The sequence below is a fragment of the Pipra filicauda genome, unplaced genomic scaffold (genome assembly GCF_003945595.2).
Source record: "Pipra filicauda isolate LSUMZ 115617 unplaced genomic scaffold, ASM394559v2 scaffold1_size10287979_pilon, whole genome shotgun sequence".
NCBI lineage: Eukaryota > Metazoa > Chordata > Aves > Passeriformes > Pipridae > Pipra > Pipra filicauda.
Genome location: NW_024104310.1, coordinates 8783807 through 8799252, shown reverse-complemented (window position 1 = coordinate 8799252; position 15446 = coordinate 8783807).

Genomic DNA, 15446 nt, shown 5'->3' with positions numbered 1-15446 from the left:
AGAGCATAATACCGGTCAGATGATTTCTCTATTGGTAGTGACAAACTGTGGAAGGTTTGAGTTGGTTTAGTATTTCTATGAGTTTGATGCAAAGCAGAATTTGACCCCAGCCATATGCAACCCACAGCCACATCCCATATAATGCTCTCTCAGTCATTATATCTTGTCGCCTTTTACATACACACATCAAATGTATGGTAATCTCCACCATAATAAATAATTGAGGCTGAAATAGCTAGTCTACTGAGAATTTTCACTGATTTATACTCTACACTTGTCTATACTATAGATTTAAATGGATCCATCTACTGCTGTAGCTGAGCAACTGCAATTCCATTTGGATGGACTCTTTTTGGCAATCAACCATAATTTGCCTGCTTTCCAACAGAGGTAATTTCCACTGGTTGAAATGAAAATTTTGGCTCTCACTATAAAGATTTGTAACTGTGCAGTTGTAACAGTTGGTGAGAGTGAGGAGATGAGAGGTGTGGGCTGAACTGTAGCATGTACAGTTCCTTTTGCAGTCTAAGAGCTCATGAATGAATTGGCATGAGAATATATGCAAATGAGCTGGAGTTGTCAAGAAAGAAATACATTAGAAAATCCCCTACTCTGCTGGAAAATTTACTAGAACACCAGAGGGGAGGACTGAGACTGGCTGTTAAACATAACAGTACTTATGAAATCTACAGCTTGGAAATTTCCTAAACTGTTGACTAAGAGAAGATAAGAGTTACACACTGCAGGACAGCTCTATATACAAATTTTCCTCTGGCAACAATTTCAAATAATTAGATATTCAAGCTTTAGGGCCTATTTCACGTGTTTCAGGATTAGAAAGATGGGGAAATTTTTAATATTATTCACGCAGCCTCCGAGTGCTGATTCATTGTTGATGGATTTTGGATTAGGCCCACTCTGCTTTCAGAGAACCATCCTTTAATGAAAGCTGTCACATTCACTGTAGGATGGGTTTAAAACATCCATGGTGGAATTCAGTGCATGATAAAGTGGTAAACACAAACCAGCCCACTGAAGGAGCTGCTCAGGTAGGCTCATAGGTGGGAGTTGTTCAATTAGATATGAAATTGATATTTAAAGGCTACAACAGGAAAAAAAACTGGGAGCTGATTGTTATAGAGGCAGAGAACCAGCATGTGGCCTCTGAGCCTTCTGCAAGTTGAAGGACATCTTCAAAAAAAATGTTTCATCTCATCGTAAGTGTTAAGGTGTGTGGTATACATTTTCCCATGGAGATGATGTCACTTTCCATTTATTAAAGGGTGACCTTAGATGTCTTACCTAGAACAGACTTTCTTTATACAGCTAAAATTGAGATGAGTCCCCCATTTCGATGCTCTGTTTAGAACTCCGATGAAATCAGTGACTAAAATATCTGCGGAAAATACTCTGGGGGAAAAAAAATATTCACTGCAGTGACAGAGTACGAAAAAGTAGAAAACAGACCTCAAACAAATATATGCTGATCACAAAAAAAAAAAAACTGTTGTAAGAGAATGTGTTTATCAGAACTAGGATAGACGAGTTTTTCAGAGCAACAGTAGGAAAATTATCCACCGTGAAACTGCATCTCAGTTTCCCTTCTTTGTGAAGGTTATTCTTGAGAACTACCATCTCCTCTTTTCCTTTCATCCACAAATCTCCTTTTTCTTTCTATCAGTTTTACCCAAATTGCCCTTTACAACTCCTTGATTAAATTTAAGCTGGATTTCTTCACACATTATGTTATCATCTTCAGATAGCTATTCTGTTATGTCCAGAACAGTGTTTACATGGAAAACAGATGTATAAAGAGAGGTAGATATAGAGATAAATATATAGATATTTAAAGATCGTCTCTTCACACTTCTTATATCCTGTTTAATTCTAGCTGGTATGAGCAGGCTCACACATTTAGATCATGATTCAGAGCCGATTAAACTCAATGAAAAGCTCACACTGACTTCAACAGACATTAGATCATGCTCGCAGAGAGGGTAATAGACCTTTCAGCAGAGAAAATGAAAGTGTAATAATACACTGGCTTAGTGTATAATCATGTCTTCATCTAATAGAGAGCCCCAGTGTCTGTAATAGTCCACTGGTTTCTTACAGCTAAAAGGCTTACTCTTTTGGCTCAGATCTTACTCTTTTGGTATTGAAGGTCATGGATTCACTTCCCACCAATAGCCACAATGTTTGAAGGGAGTCAGCTGTATCTGTCCACCGGGCATGGACTCTGGTTTTAGAGGCATTTGTAAAACAGGAATACTATCAAAGAGAACAATTTTGTTCTTGAATTCTGCAGTCGTGTATTCTTCCTCCAATCCTTAGCCTCAGAGACTATAAACCCCAGGCTTTTTTGTGTCAGCGTATGTAGCTGGCACATAACTCTAAATTTACTGAAAGAGGCAGCTTCTTGAGTACTGACATTTGTGATATCGAACTATATGTAACTCTGGTTATTGTAGAAGGGGAATCTCTACTATTTAACTGAAAAGTGTCAGGCAATGTCCCCAGACTTTGAAGTGCTCTCCGTCCTGGTACAATGTGAGAGGGCTTCCAAGGGCAACTTTGACCAATATCTCCCAGAATCTGACGAGATTCCTGGTCAGAGTTGACCAGGAGACCAGAGTTGACCAGCGTAAGAGAACCTGGCAATATGCATATGGACTGTCTGGGGTCACGTGAATGTTGTGCCAGTGCCAGGGAAGTTTAATTCCTTAAAGCAGTTGCAGGCAAAGGATCTAAATCTGTCTCCTGACATTTTCATCCAGTCAGTTGCAAGTGGTATTGCTGCATTTTGAAGAGTGGCCAGCTACACTAAAGGGAGGAATAGCGCAACAGCTGGTCTATATTCCCTGTATTATAAACACTACTCTGAGGAGGTTTTGATCAAGGATTGGCTGTAATGATAATACAGAAAAAAAAAACCAGATGATAATGATTTATATAAGAACATCACCACCAAATAGACATTTTTTCACCTGACACATATCTTTGCTCTGTAGTGTAGGATGTGAAAAGAAAAACCAATAAGCTACTGATTCAGCTTTTGATAACATCTTATCGGCTTTGTACAATGACTCATGTAGAATTTTTCCAGCTCATACCTGGGTGAAAAGTTATTGACTGCAATAAGGAACTATCCAGAAATAAGATATCAAAGGAAAATTATACAGAACCTACATCTGTGAAAATTCCTTCTCTTTTATTGCCTGTCACCGGAAGAGACAGAAATAACAATACCAAAAGACATAAAATAATTTCAGAACTCTGATAAAAGCTATATAGAGAAGGCTAACTCCGCTAATCAACTTTGGCAGTCTTTCATCTGCCACAACACACCATGAGTATTCTCCTGCAGGCTCCTTACATAAAAGATAAATGGGAGTTTGACACAAGAAATTCTCTCTAATAATAGATTTTGACATCACAGGTTGCTAGAATCAGTGGGAGTATATTCCCAATCCATCATCACCTCCACCTTGCCTTTTCCTAAGTTTCTCCTGTAATGTTTTCCATTCCTTTCACAGATTCCTACACTCAAGCTTTCATTTCTAAGTAGGTAGATGTAGAAATGCAGATGATTCAGCAATAACCTCATTTTCAAGATGTCAAGAACCATGATTGCCAACCACATCTTCTGGTATTGTCTACTCCCCATCCCTCTGTCCATCAGCGAAAAATATCTTCATGCACATTGTAGGCCTGTAATGGCAGAAAAAATCTTCCCTTCAAAGCACTATATCCATTTGCTCTGGTGTGTGACTAACATGCAGTAGGTTATAAAACAGAGACAATGTTCAGCCACAGCCATTATGAAGCCTGTGCTTCTCCAGTTCTCAGGTTCTCACATTAGCACTTTATAACAAGTATATGCAATACTTGACATCCCCCTGATAGGACTCTGAGCAAAAGTTCTTTAATCCCCCTTTTAAATTTTAAATATTTTGTTTAAACCTGATCCATAAAGGAAGTGTATATAAAGTCAGTGATGATTTCAGCTCAGCTTTCCAGAGACAGCTTCTCTTCCTTTTCCTGACCTAGGAAATACATCATAGCATAATAACTCATAATCATAATATTATAGATAATAATGGTATTGTAACTAAAAATATGTAAAAAGTTGGATTCTGTTATCATTGATTTATCTGTTCCACACGCCTCAACAATAGATCACTGACTCATCCAGTGAATCCAGCTTTACACCATTTCAGTTCTCACAGTGCCAATTGTACAAAGTCTTCCAGCCCTATCTCACAAAGTGTATGTGGGTGGAATTTCATCTCACTTTAAACATCTACAGAAAGGATGAAGCTGCCAAACTAACACCTGAGTGTCTCTTTATGGTCATCAGGAAGAATTAGGTGCTTCAAGGATGTGATTCATTTAAATTATTTTAGGATGAGAAGACTAACACCCTATGAGTCCCATGTTTTGATTCTGGTGCCTATAAAGGAAGTTAAGGATGACAAGTTCAGCTGTAGTCACCTATACAAGTAACTCCTGTGCACAGAGCCTTGCTGTTTGAGCTTTTCCAAAAGAATATTGGCTTCATTCAGGATATTAGACAAAATTTGAAACACAATTCAAGACACTGAGAATGTCCAGCAGGTTTAACAGACTGTACCTTCCCCATAACTTCTTAACTGCCATTTCCCTTCTGCTTAAACTTTTACATACTCAAACTGATGTGGTCAATAAAGCTAGTAACATGTGTAATTCTCCCCTAAGAAAACAATTTACTAAATGCAGACCCTAGTGAGTTCATTTTTTGACGAGTAATATCAAAAGAACTGATTAAAAAAGAGCACTTGATTTGTACAAAGTTTGTGATAACTGTGAAAAACACATTCTTTGCAGTGATGAGGCTTTGTTGGAACTGCTGTTTAGGGACAGAAATAACAAACCAAGACAAATCAGAAATGCAAAGGAGAAGAGTGAACAAATACTACCTGAATCAAATTATTTTGCCTCATTAGTGTAAGTGCTACAGCTTAGAGAAAATCAGCACTTCCAAATCAGAAAATCAGCTTTGCCAGTTCCAGCAAGGAGTTGTTATACTCTAAGGCCAATGCAGGATTTGTGCCCACACCTGAGAGCCACTGAATGCCTTTGGCTCACCCAAAGCCAGCCATGGATGCTCATATCATGAGACTAGGAACTTACCATTCCTGTTGTTCAGTTTAGAGACTCCAAAAAACTGTATCTCTATTGAGGTTAAACACCACACAGCCACTCTCTCCTTCCCCCACATAGTGGGATGGGGGACAGAATTGGGAAAAAAGAGGAAAATTCATGAGTTGAGATAAAGACAGTTTACTAGGACTGGAAAAGAAGGGAAAATTATAATCAATGATAATAAAAAAATAATTAGAATATACAAAACAAGTGATGCACAATGCGATTGCTCTCCACACACCAACCAGTGCTCAGCCAGTTCCCAAGCAGCAGCCCCTGTCCAGCTTTTGCCTCCAGTTCATACACTGAGCATGATGCCATAGGGTATGGAATATCCCTTTGGCCAGTTGGGGTCAGCTGTCCTGGCTGTGTCCCCTCCTGGCTTCTTGTGCCCCCCCCCAGCCTCCCCAGTGGTGTGACAAGCTGAAAAGACCTTGATTTAGAGTAAGCACTGCTCAGCAACAACTAAAACATCAGTGTGTTATCAGCATTACTCTCATCCTAAAATCAAAATGTAGAACTGTACCAGCTACCAGGAAGAAAATTAACTCTATCCCAGCTGAAACCAGGACAATCTCATAACACCTTATTTCCTTCCTTCTCTGACTATGACAAGATGGATTTGCTGATAAGTAAAAGCTACTAATTCATATTCATCCTTTGAAAATGTGAAAGTATATATTCTTGATTTTGCCTAATTTTGATTAATTTAATCATTAAATAGTTTTGATTCATTAGGATTAACCATCACAGCCAACCATAAGGCAAGAAGCACAAGCATTTCTCTTTTACACTCTGAAAATTTGCTTATTCTTGTTCTTAGGACAGGGAGTTAAGAAAAGTAACAGTAACAGGATGAACCTTTGAAAAAACATTGTTGGGAATTGGTTTTCAGCCACTTACTCTGCCTGTCACTGGATCCCTCTGGAATATACTCAGAAAGTTCCTTTAATGATGATAACTTATGAGAGACTGTTGTAATAATGGGAAAACTAATAAACAGAAGATGCAGAACCCAGTGATTACTAAACAAGAATTTTTGATTAATACTGACTGAATTATTTATGACAAAAGATTCCCTTAGACTATTGCAAAGCTCTTCATAAGACCACAGGCAGCAAATTCATTTATCTATTACATTTTAAAAGTACTTCAGTATATATTCTTTTATAGCAAGCATAAGATCAAACGCAGGAAAATTAACAACAACATAATAAACACAAGTTGAAAAAATCAGAAGACTGCTTTCAAAACAAAAAGAACAAATTTCTGTTTAATTATTCAGTGAAATTATGTAAAACTACCAAAGCAATGGAACCGTTATTAATGTTTCCATTAACAAGCAGCATGTCTTTGTTCTGATTAGGTTTATTACTGCTAGTGAGGGGCTGTCACTGTCTGAGAGCTACTCTGTGCTTCAAATGTGCTCTCACAAGAACAGGATCAGTCCCAGAGACAAATTTGAAGGAGAACTCAGTCCTCTTGAAATGAACCAGGTAAAACAGAGCTTGCAAAGCACCAAGAATTATCCTGGAAGCTTATTGGTTTCCCTTCAATGTGTTCAAGACACAGGATGGGGCTTAGTTTGCATAGTCTGAGAATGAATTAAATTATTTAGAGCTTGCTTGGATGTCTCCTGTCTGCTGCATGTTGTTGAGGTGGGCAGTGATTCAGACAATACCTATATTTGAGTCCATCCCCAAAGGAAAATTATAGCAGTTCAGGAGGATTTTCCTAAGCTTGTTTGCAAGTTGTGCAAAACAGACTTTCTGTACTTCAGGAAAAATTATATTATGTTGAGCCAGCACAAAGAGAATGATCTACCAGACATTAGATGAACCATTCAGACCAGAGCCAGGATCCCCCGCTCACTGTGTCTGATCATCAGTTCTGAACTGCAGAAAAAAGGTGTTGCCAATTTTTTGTCACTCCTCTGTCTCCTGCTACAAGTGTCAGATACCAAAAGGCCTTTAAACAAGCAGGTGTTGGCTCCAGCACAAACACACTGTGTATATCCTATGCTCCAGTCTCAAGGAAAATCTTGTTTTTCTTTGTTACACTTCCAAACCATCAGAAAAAAAAATAATTCATGCTTGAACTGATTCAGTCCAAACACTGATAAAATGCCCAAACCAGTAAATCTTTTTTGAGTATTTCCCAAGACAAGGAGGTTGACCAAAAAATGACCGTGGTTGATTTTGTTGCCTTTGAGTACAATAAGAACCCAAACTTCTTGCAGTGGGAATGGGGGGTATTTTATTTACTTTGTTATGTGATGGGAATAAGAAGCACTGACGGATTTTTAGGAAAGCACCCAAAAGCACAGTAATGACTCCATCCTTAACTGCTGCTTTTTTTTTTCTCAACTTGTCATTTGCAACCCATTTTTTATTTTGCAGCTATTAATCCGTAATCTTTGCAGCTCATCTGCCACCTTGTGGCCCTGCTGCAGACTTTTCTTGGAGCTGAAAAGGAAGATTGGGCTCCTTAGCAAAACCTCTGCATCTGCTCTGCACTTGCCAGCCTTCGTTATTATTACCCTGATTAGCTTTTCATTCCACAGTGTGAAAAATTAGAAATCTAAATATAAAACAGCAGGTCACATCTGTAAACTATCAGTATATGTTGGTGTAGTATGTTGAGTATATGTGGGAATAGAATCAGTTGCATATACTTTATATACATAAAGTTCTGAATATATATATATCATAAAGCATAATATTTACATTGACAAAATGATAGAAAGTCTGGCTGAAAAAGACTTTGTGATCTCACCTAGTCAATATTCTTCTGCAAAGCTGGATCAGATCTAACAGATCCTTCTTGGCAGGTATCAAAGCTTTTCACAAAAACTGGAAACCACAGAGATTGCCCAACCTCCCCAATAAACTACTCAGGTGATGACTGTATTGCTTCTAGCCAGCTACTCTTCATATTTAAGCTAAATCATTGGTTTTAATGCTGTCACTTTCTGCCCAATGTAAACAGAAAGTATAGGTTATTGCTTCCTTTCCTATACACAGAAAATATTAATGAATTGATACCAGTTTCAGCTCTTTCTCTGATGTTAACTGATTCTAGTATGGATAAATGGTGCATATTTACATTAGAATTATCTGGGCTCAAATTATTCACAAATAACTAGGGAGATTGCATGTCCAATTTAATTCTCACTGAAGAGGCTTGATTTCTGAAGTGTCTCTTTGCAAAAATAGGTCTCTGTATAGTGAAAAAAAAAATAGGAAACTAGAAACTGGGGCACCAGAAATAACTAGTTGTTTTTGAAAATCAAAACACTGATATTGTGGAGAATGAATCAACATTTGTAGCTCATGGTGATAAAAGTTTTAGCTAAAAAAGGTTCAGGTGCTTGATCTTGCTATCTTGATATCTTCCAAATAAAAGCACACCCCCTTCCAAAAAAAATTTTTAAAAAAATTTCTTCTAGGTTTTTATATTTTAGCTCAATTTCAAAAACAATCTGCTACTCCATCTGCTGCAGCAGAACACGTTTACAGAGGGAGTTGCATGCTCTACATGTTAATACCATTGTGTGAGCTGCATGATTACTGCTCAAAGACAGATTATATCTGCACAACAAAAAGATCCTACAAAATATGCCAATTTGAGGTGTTCGTAAAGAGCAGTCGCTTTTACAGCTAGTGCCATGCCTATTAAAGGTACTTATGCACATTGCTGATATTAAAGACATCCCTCAACCTTATCTGGTTATTTACTGAGATCTGGTTTTATATTAAATGTCACCTGACATACAGCTTCTTTGGCTGAAAGGGTAGAAGAAAAATGTACAGCAAAACTCATCAGGGAGATAAAATTATCTAACACCCTTTTCAGTCTTTACTTTGAAATATCCCTCCCATCCCCAGTTCTCTCAAGCAAAGAAATTAAATATACTCTCTGCCTTCTGTGGTTTTGCCTACTAATTTTTTTTCACCAGCTCTTTAGTCTGCATTGCCTCTTACTCACACACCAATACTATCACAAGATTCTCAGTCAGCTACAAATATGATTACATTGACTGTGGAAATAGAGACTCCTCCTTGACTGCAGGGTTTGTAGGCCCTTGCACCAGCTCTCTTTAGGCAACTCGAAAATATTGTTCACACCATTCACACCAGCCCAGAATAAATTAAGTCTCATCCCATGTCAGCACATGGCAAGAGATGTGAATCACACCTAGAGTACATTCCATATCTATTCTGGTTAAAGCACTGGTCTTATATTTTTGGTCTCAAAACTGATCATAACGGCAATGGAATTAATTTAGTTCTGAGCATCTCGAGTGGTCAAAAAACTTTGGCTGCCATTTATTGACAGGAGATAGAAAAGTTAAAACTCAGGCTACCACAGAAGGCAATGTCTGATGCTTCCCTTGGAGGGTCTATAATTTTTGCCCAGGGGGCAGTGATGGCGCCTGTGGAAGACTATCCTCCTGCTGATTTACTCGTGAACAGATCAACACGTTGGCCAGGGGCAGAGAGAGACTGTAAGGTTTTGCCTATCTAAATCTGCTGGACATGAAGAAGCTTGAAAAAATCCCTGCCAGCCCTGTGACAAATGCCTTCCATCTCTCCCAGAGTGAGCCTGAATGCAAAAATACAGCACTTTTTATTGAAGTATCACAAATTGAACAACCTTGAGGGGAAACCACATGAGGAGTAGCTGAGATCACTTGGTCTGTTCGGTCTGGACAAGAGGAGACTGAGGGGTTACATTGCAGTTACAACTTCCTTGGGAGGGGAACAGGGGGGCAGGCACTGATCTCTGTGGTGACCAGTGACAGGACCAGAGGGAATCGCCTGAAATTTCATCAGGGAGCCGGAGCCGAGGCCCTGCAGCCCGTGGTACAGACCATAGTGGGCAGCTGTGGGACCATCGGGGTGCAGAGACCCCCCTGCAGCTCATGGAGGAGCCCAGGCTGGAGCAGGTGGATGCATGAAGGAGGCTGTGACCCCTTGGGAGGCCCAGGATGGAGCAGGGTCCTGGCAGGGACCTGCAGCCCGTGGAGAGGGAAGCCCACGCTGGAGCAGGTTTTTCCCGGGTGGCCTCTGTGGGGGACCCACGTCAGTACAGCTCATTGTGAAGGACTGCACCCCATGGAGGAGTGACCCACAGGACAGCAGTTTGGGAAGAGCTGCTGCCTGAGGGATGGGCTCACTCTGGAGAGGTCCATCAAGGACTGTATCCCGTGGGAGGGACCCCATGGGAGCAGGGGAAGGATTCCAACTCCTCTCTTTGAGCAGCGGCAGAAACAACTGACCATGACCCCCATTCCCCATCCCCCTGCACCACTGGGGGGGAGGAGGGAGAGCATGGAAGTAGAGGTGGGAGGAAGGTGGTTTTAAGACTGTTTTATTTGTCACTCTTTGTCGCTTATCCTGTTAGTAATAAATTTAAGTAATATCCCCACTTTGAATCTGTTTTGCCTGTGAAGGTAATCAGCAAGTGACCTCTCACAGATCTTTTCTCAATTCATGACTCCTCAGCTGTTTTTTTTTCTCTCCTCTGTCCAGTTGCAGAGGGAGAGTGAGACAGTGGCTTTAGTGGGTGCCTGGCTTTCAGCCTGGGTCAACCCACTACAGGCAGCCATACAGAGGGAGCTGCAGGCTGCAGTCACCATCACACGCCAGGCCCTCTGCCAGTCCTGAGCCCTGACTCTGCCATTTCCACTGGCAGCAAGGAATTCCAGAAAGCCCCTCGGGCAGCAGATTGCCCTCAGGTGGGAGGTGGGCACTGCGGAACCCTGCAGACATATTGTCTCTTTGTTTTCTGACCATACAGCATCTACCTGAATGCAGCCTTTGTCAATAACCAACACGTGTTCTCCATGAGCTGTGAGCTAAAGATTCACTGTAAGTGGACATAAAGTACAACCTGCTCTCTGCTGCTTTCCACTTGAAGTGTTTGTGCTGCAAAATGAAATGCTGGTGATCCTTGCTTTAAAAATCACAGGGTGCAATAGATCCAGCTGCTTGTAGGGTAAGAAATATAATGAGTCATTCCCATTGAGTTTCCACTTGTGAGGTGTGTCACAGCACTCAGAGTGATCCCCAGAGCTGTGTAGGTCACCATTTCTTTCCGAAAGTGAACTTCCACCTGCTCCACCTGTTTGATGGACAAGACTGTTTGCTGGGAACAAACACGAGATGCTTGAAATTGTTTAAAATTCTTGATGACAGAACTTCATGCAGAGGTAGCAGGAAGAGCTTTTGTGTAAGAAACAATGGCCATGGTATGACAAGGGAGACCTGTACACTGGCTCCTTCTGGATCAATCAAGAACACGAGTGTGTTGTAGAGGCCTCAGAGAAGACTCTGTCCCAAACACCTTCCAAGTAGTTGAAAAACACTCTAATAAGGCACAGAGATGGTCAGAGTAGGGAACAGAGAAGATATCTTCTTTGTGGTCACTGAAGACAGATTTGACATGAAGAGCTCACAAGCAGGGACACTGAACAGAAGAAATAAAACTATAAGCAAGATGACCCATGATCACATACTTACCAAGGATGCCTAAGAAGGAGGAGGAAAGATTAAATAAGGTGGATAGAGAAAAGGATACAAGATAGAAAATATTTACTGAGGCCTTTGGAGGAGGAAGAAGGAAAAATAAACTTTACAAACTGGAGAGAATCCCTGCAGAGTGTCTGATGGGATCACAGCTGGCTCCCATGTGCTGTGTCTTCCTCAAATTTCTCACTTACATATGTATATAAGACCATCTGCATACACTATTTGCTATTTCATTACTAGTCCAAAGAGTTCCCTTGAATAATACATTTTTTTTATCTACACCGATATTTTAAAACAAAGCAGTTCTGCATTATTTGTTCCAATCTGTCTGCAGTTTAAATTCTGCCACAGTAGAATGTTTCATCATGAATTGCATTTGAAATATAAAATTGTTTATGCTGCTTTTTCCCCCTTTCCTACTGAAAACAGCCCAATGTACCAGTTGTAATGGATTTTTAAACACATTTATCATTAAAGAATCTTTCCAAGGAGGAAAAGCCAGTAACTGGAACGCAAACGGACCTTTCTTACAGCATTTCCTCATGGTATGGCTGTGTATTGTAAAAAATATGATGCCAGAGGCTTACATTTTCTTTATATTTATGATGGATGGCATTTTTAGCTTAAAAAAAAAAAAAAAGAACAAAATCTTTAATTATCACAGTTAACCAGAACATAATTTTCTTCATGCCTTTCTCAACACAACTTTCCTCTCTGCCATTCATTCTGTAGGAAAGACCAAACAAAACTCTTGAGGTTGTGGAGCATTCCCAGAAAGGACTTGTCTTTTGCCATTAAGGAGCTTCAGCTAGAAGATATCTATTTCTCACATGATTAGAGCCAGAAGTAGCTAAGAACATCCCCAAAACCCCCAAGTTCTATTTGTTCTAATTTTCATAGTGTCAAACAATGGTAAATTATTTGCCCACCTACCTATCATGGGCATAACCTTCTTCTATTCTTACTGTGAGAGGCTCTAAAACACTCTGTTACACCTGTATTTATAACTTGTCTGAATGCAAGAGTGTTGAAGAAAGGCCATATTGGCCATATTGTTATTGTGATGATGTCCTGCCTCTAGGGAAGCTCTCGCAAGCAGGGAATTTATTTTATGATTTCATTTTTTCAGACAGAGTGAACTGTGAATGGTTTTGTGATTGTCTGGAGCGAGAGCTTGATTTGCTATTTCTGAGTATCTCCCTACACAATTGGTGCATTATACTAACTTTGCTGAGAATTCAGATTAAGAAAATACATAGATTCCATGTCATAGATATTTCTTTCAGGAGTTATTTATTTTCAAGGCATCAAAATTTGCCATTGTTTGGGGATAATAAAAAGTACGTCCTTGACTTCCCCATTGGCTACCTCAAAATAAAAGATTCCCGAACCTTACTCTCACTAAATATCCAACCCACAAATAAAACAGAGATATGTAGAGCTATGTGTATTTTCAGCTCTCAATTACACATCAAGGGCGCTATTACGAAAATGTTATTAAGCAGAACATGAGTCTTCATTTCAATTTCAGAATTAGCAACAAATTGCAAATGGTACACCACATCCTAACAAAAAGCATCAATAATTATAGAGAATATAGGAAAATAGCAACATCTGACCTATCAGTTAAAAAAGGAGGTTTGAGCAGGGCTTTAGCCTTTCCTAAGAAGCAGCTGTAGATGCAGGGAATTGCAAAACTGAACATGCCAGTTGTCCCAGAAATGTAAGAGTGGCCAGGCTTTTCACAGTGTTGCGTCACTTGTGGTGATGGCTGTTGTAATAGTTTTGTGGACCATAGGAGAAAATTAATTTATGGACCACAGGAGAAAATTAGTTTATCCATGTTGCAAGCTAAACTTGAGATCCTTGCCACTGCAACCTGAAAATATGTGTTTCATTTGCCAAAGCTCCGTGAATCTTGCCACGCACACCACTTTCACTCTTGGTTCCACGCAAAACATACCAAAGGCCTAATTCTACCCTCAGACAGGTACATGCAGACCCCAAAGACTTCAGACAGACTTACCAGGCCATATATGAATGTGTTTCAGCTTAATGCCCCAGCAGCACGCACCACCCTGTTGTATATTGCAGACACACTTCTGAGGAGGGATTCCTCAGGATGGAGGACTGGTAAGGCTGTGAGGTAAGCAGATGGATAGGATGGGCACTACTCCAAACCCCACCCCTTTTTTTCTTTTAAAAAGAATTGAAAACTTTGCTATTTTGAGTATTCCCTGTAATTGCTGAGCCAGCAGGGAGGACTGTGTTTGTCAGGTGTTTGACAGGTGTGAAGATGTTACCACCCCAGTCTGTCCCACCAGGGATCCAGGAGAAATCCGGAATTCTTGCATATTTCTCATAGGCTTTGCATTCTCTCTGAATGTGATATTTTTAGTCAGACATTGCAATATATTACAACAGGAGCACAATGAGGTTGGACTCGGCTCTCATGAAAGACACTGTGGAACATGATCCTGTGGCAGTTTGAGCCACATTAGAAATCTAAAATCCAATTTCCAGGCTTCCCCCACCCCTTCTCAACAATTTATCTTAACACCGGAGAGAAACTTGCAGGCCAGAGGCTTCTGTAGGGGAAAGGGGAAAGTATATACATTTATTTACACAAATAAATACTATACAAACTAAAGGCAACTATATATATATATATATAAAACATTACTATCAGACAGTCCTTTCAAGTCCCTCCTTTAACTTTAGTCCAGGAGCAGCCTTTAAGGCTGATATGTAAGACAGTCTGCTGTGGGAGCGTTCTGGGCTCCTGAACACTCCCCCCTCACCAGGTTCCAGCAGTTGTTTGTTGCAGTCTCTCCTCACGAAGACCAAGAAGACAGTTTTGGGTCCTTGCTCTTCTGCTGCTGCTGATTTCTCCCTCTTGGTGTCCCACCTCGGTCCGTAGGCTGCTGCAGTCTAGCTTATCAAGCGTCCACATCCTGGAACCTTCATTCCTCCACATCAGTTCTCAGCTGCCCCCAGTCAGCTTCGGCAGGCAACTCTCAAGCTCTTGGCTCGTCTCCAGTTTCGCCTGGGACTCTTCTCCCGAGTGCCAGGCCTACTTCCACGGCCCGTCTCTTGGCTCAGCTTCAATGCTGAGCCTTAAAATCCACCCCCCACCGGCCTAAATGCAGTGTGGGGGGGAAAAAGCCCCCCTCTACAGCTTCACTGCAGAAAAGGATGGGGAAGAGGGCTTGGCTGCAAAGCCTGCCTCTCTCCTCTTACCTCAGGCGCTGTGAATCTCTTCCTTCACAGCACACACTCCAAATGCTGACTCTAATTCTAGCCAAAGGCTGAGCTGGGGGGTCGCAGGGCTCCCCTCTCCCTCCCGGAGGGGAAGAGAGGGAGCCCAGCCACCCCCTGGCCTTGTCCACCTACAAGCAGCAGACGCCAACAGCAAAACAACCAAGACAGAACTTGCCAACAGCTCCGGTGCTGTGCTATATGATTTTGAGCAGAAGCGAACGACATGAGTGGTGACTGGCTCTCCAGGGAACACTGTCCTGGCACCCAATCACCTCTGAGCCCCCCAGCCTCTCAGGGGGACCAATTTCAAACTATGACAGATCCTCAGATTGTCCTTACCCCAATCTTTCTCTGAACAGAGAATCTTTCTTGAATGAAGTTCGGCCCTGTAAGATTTCTTAACATCCAGAATAGTTTGAACACAGTGTGACAGAGCAGAGTATGTCTCTGGTGTATCATTCCCCGTTT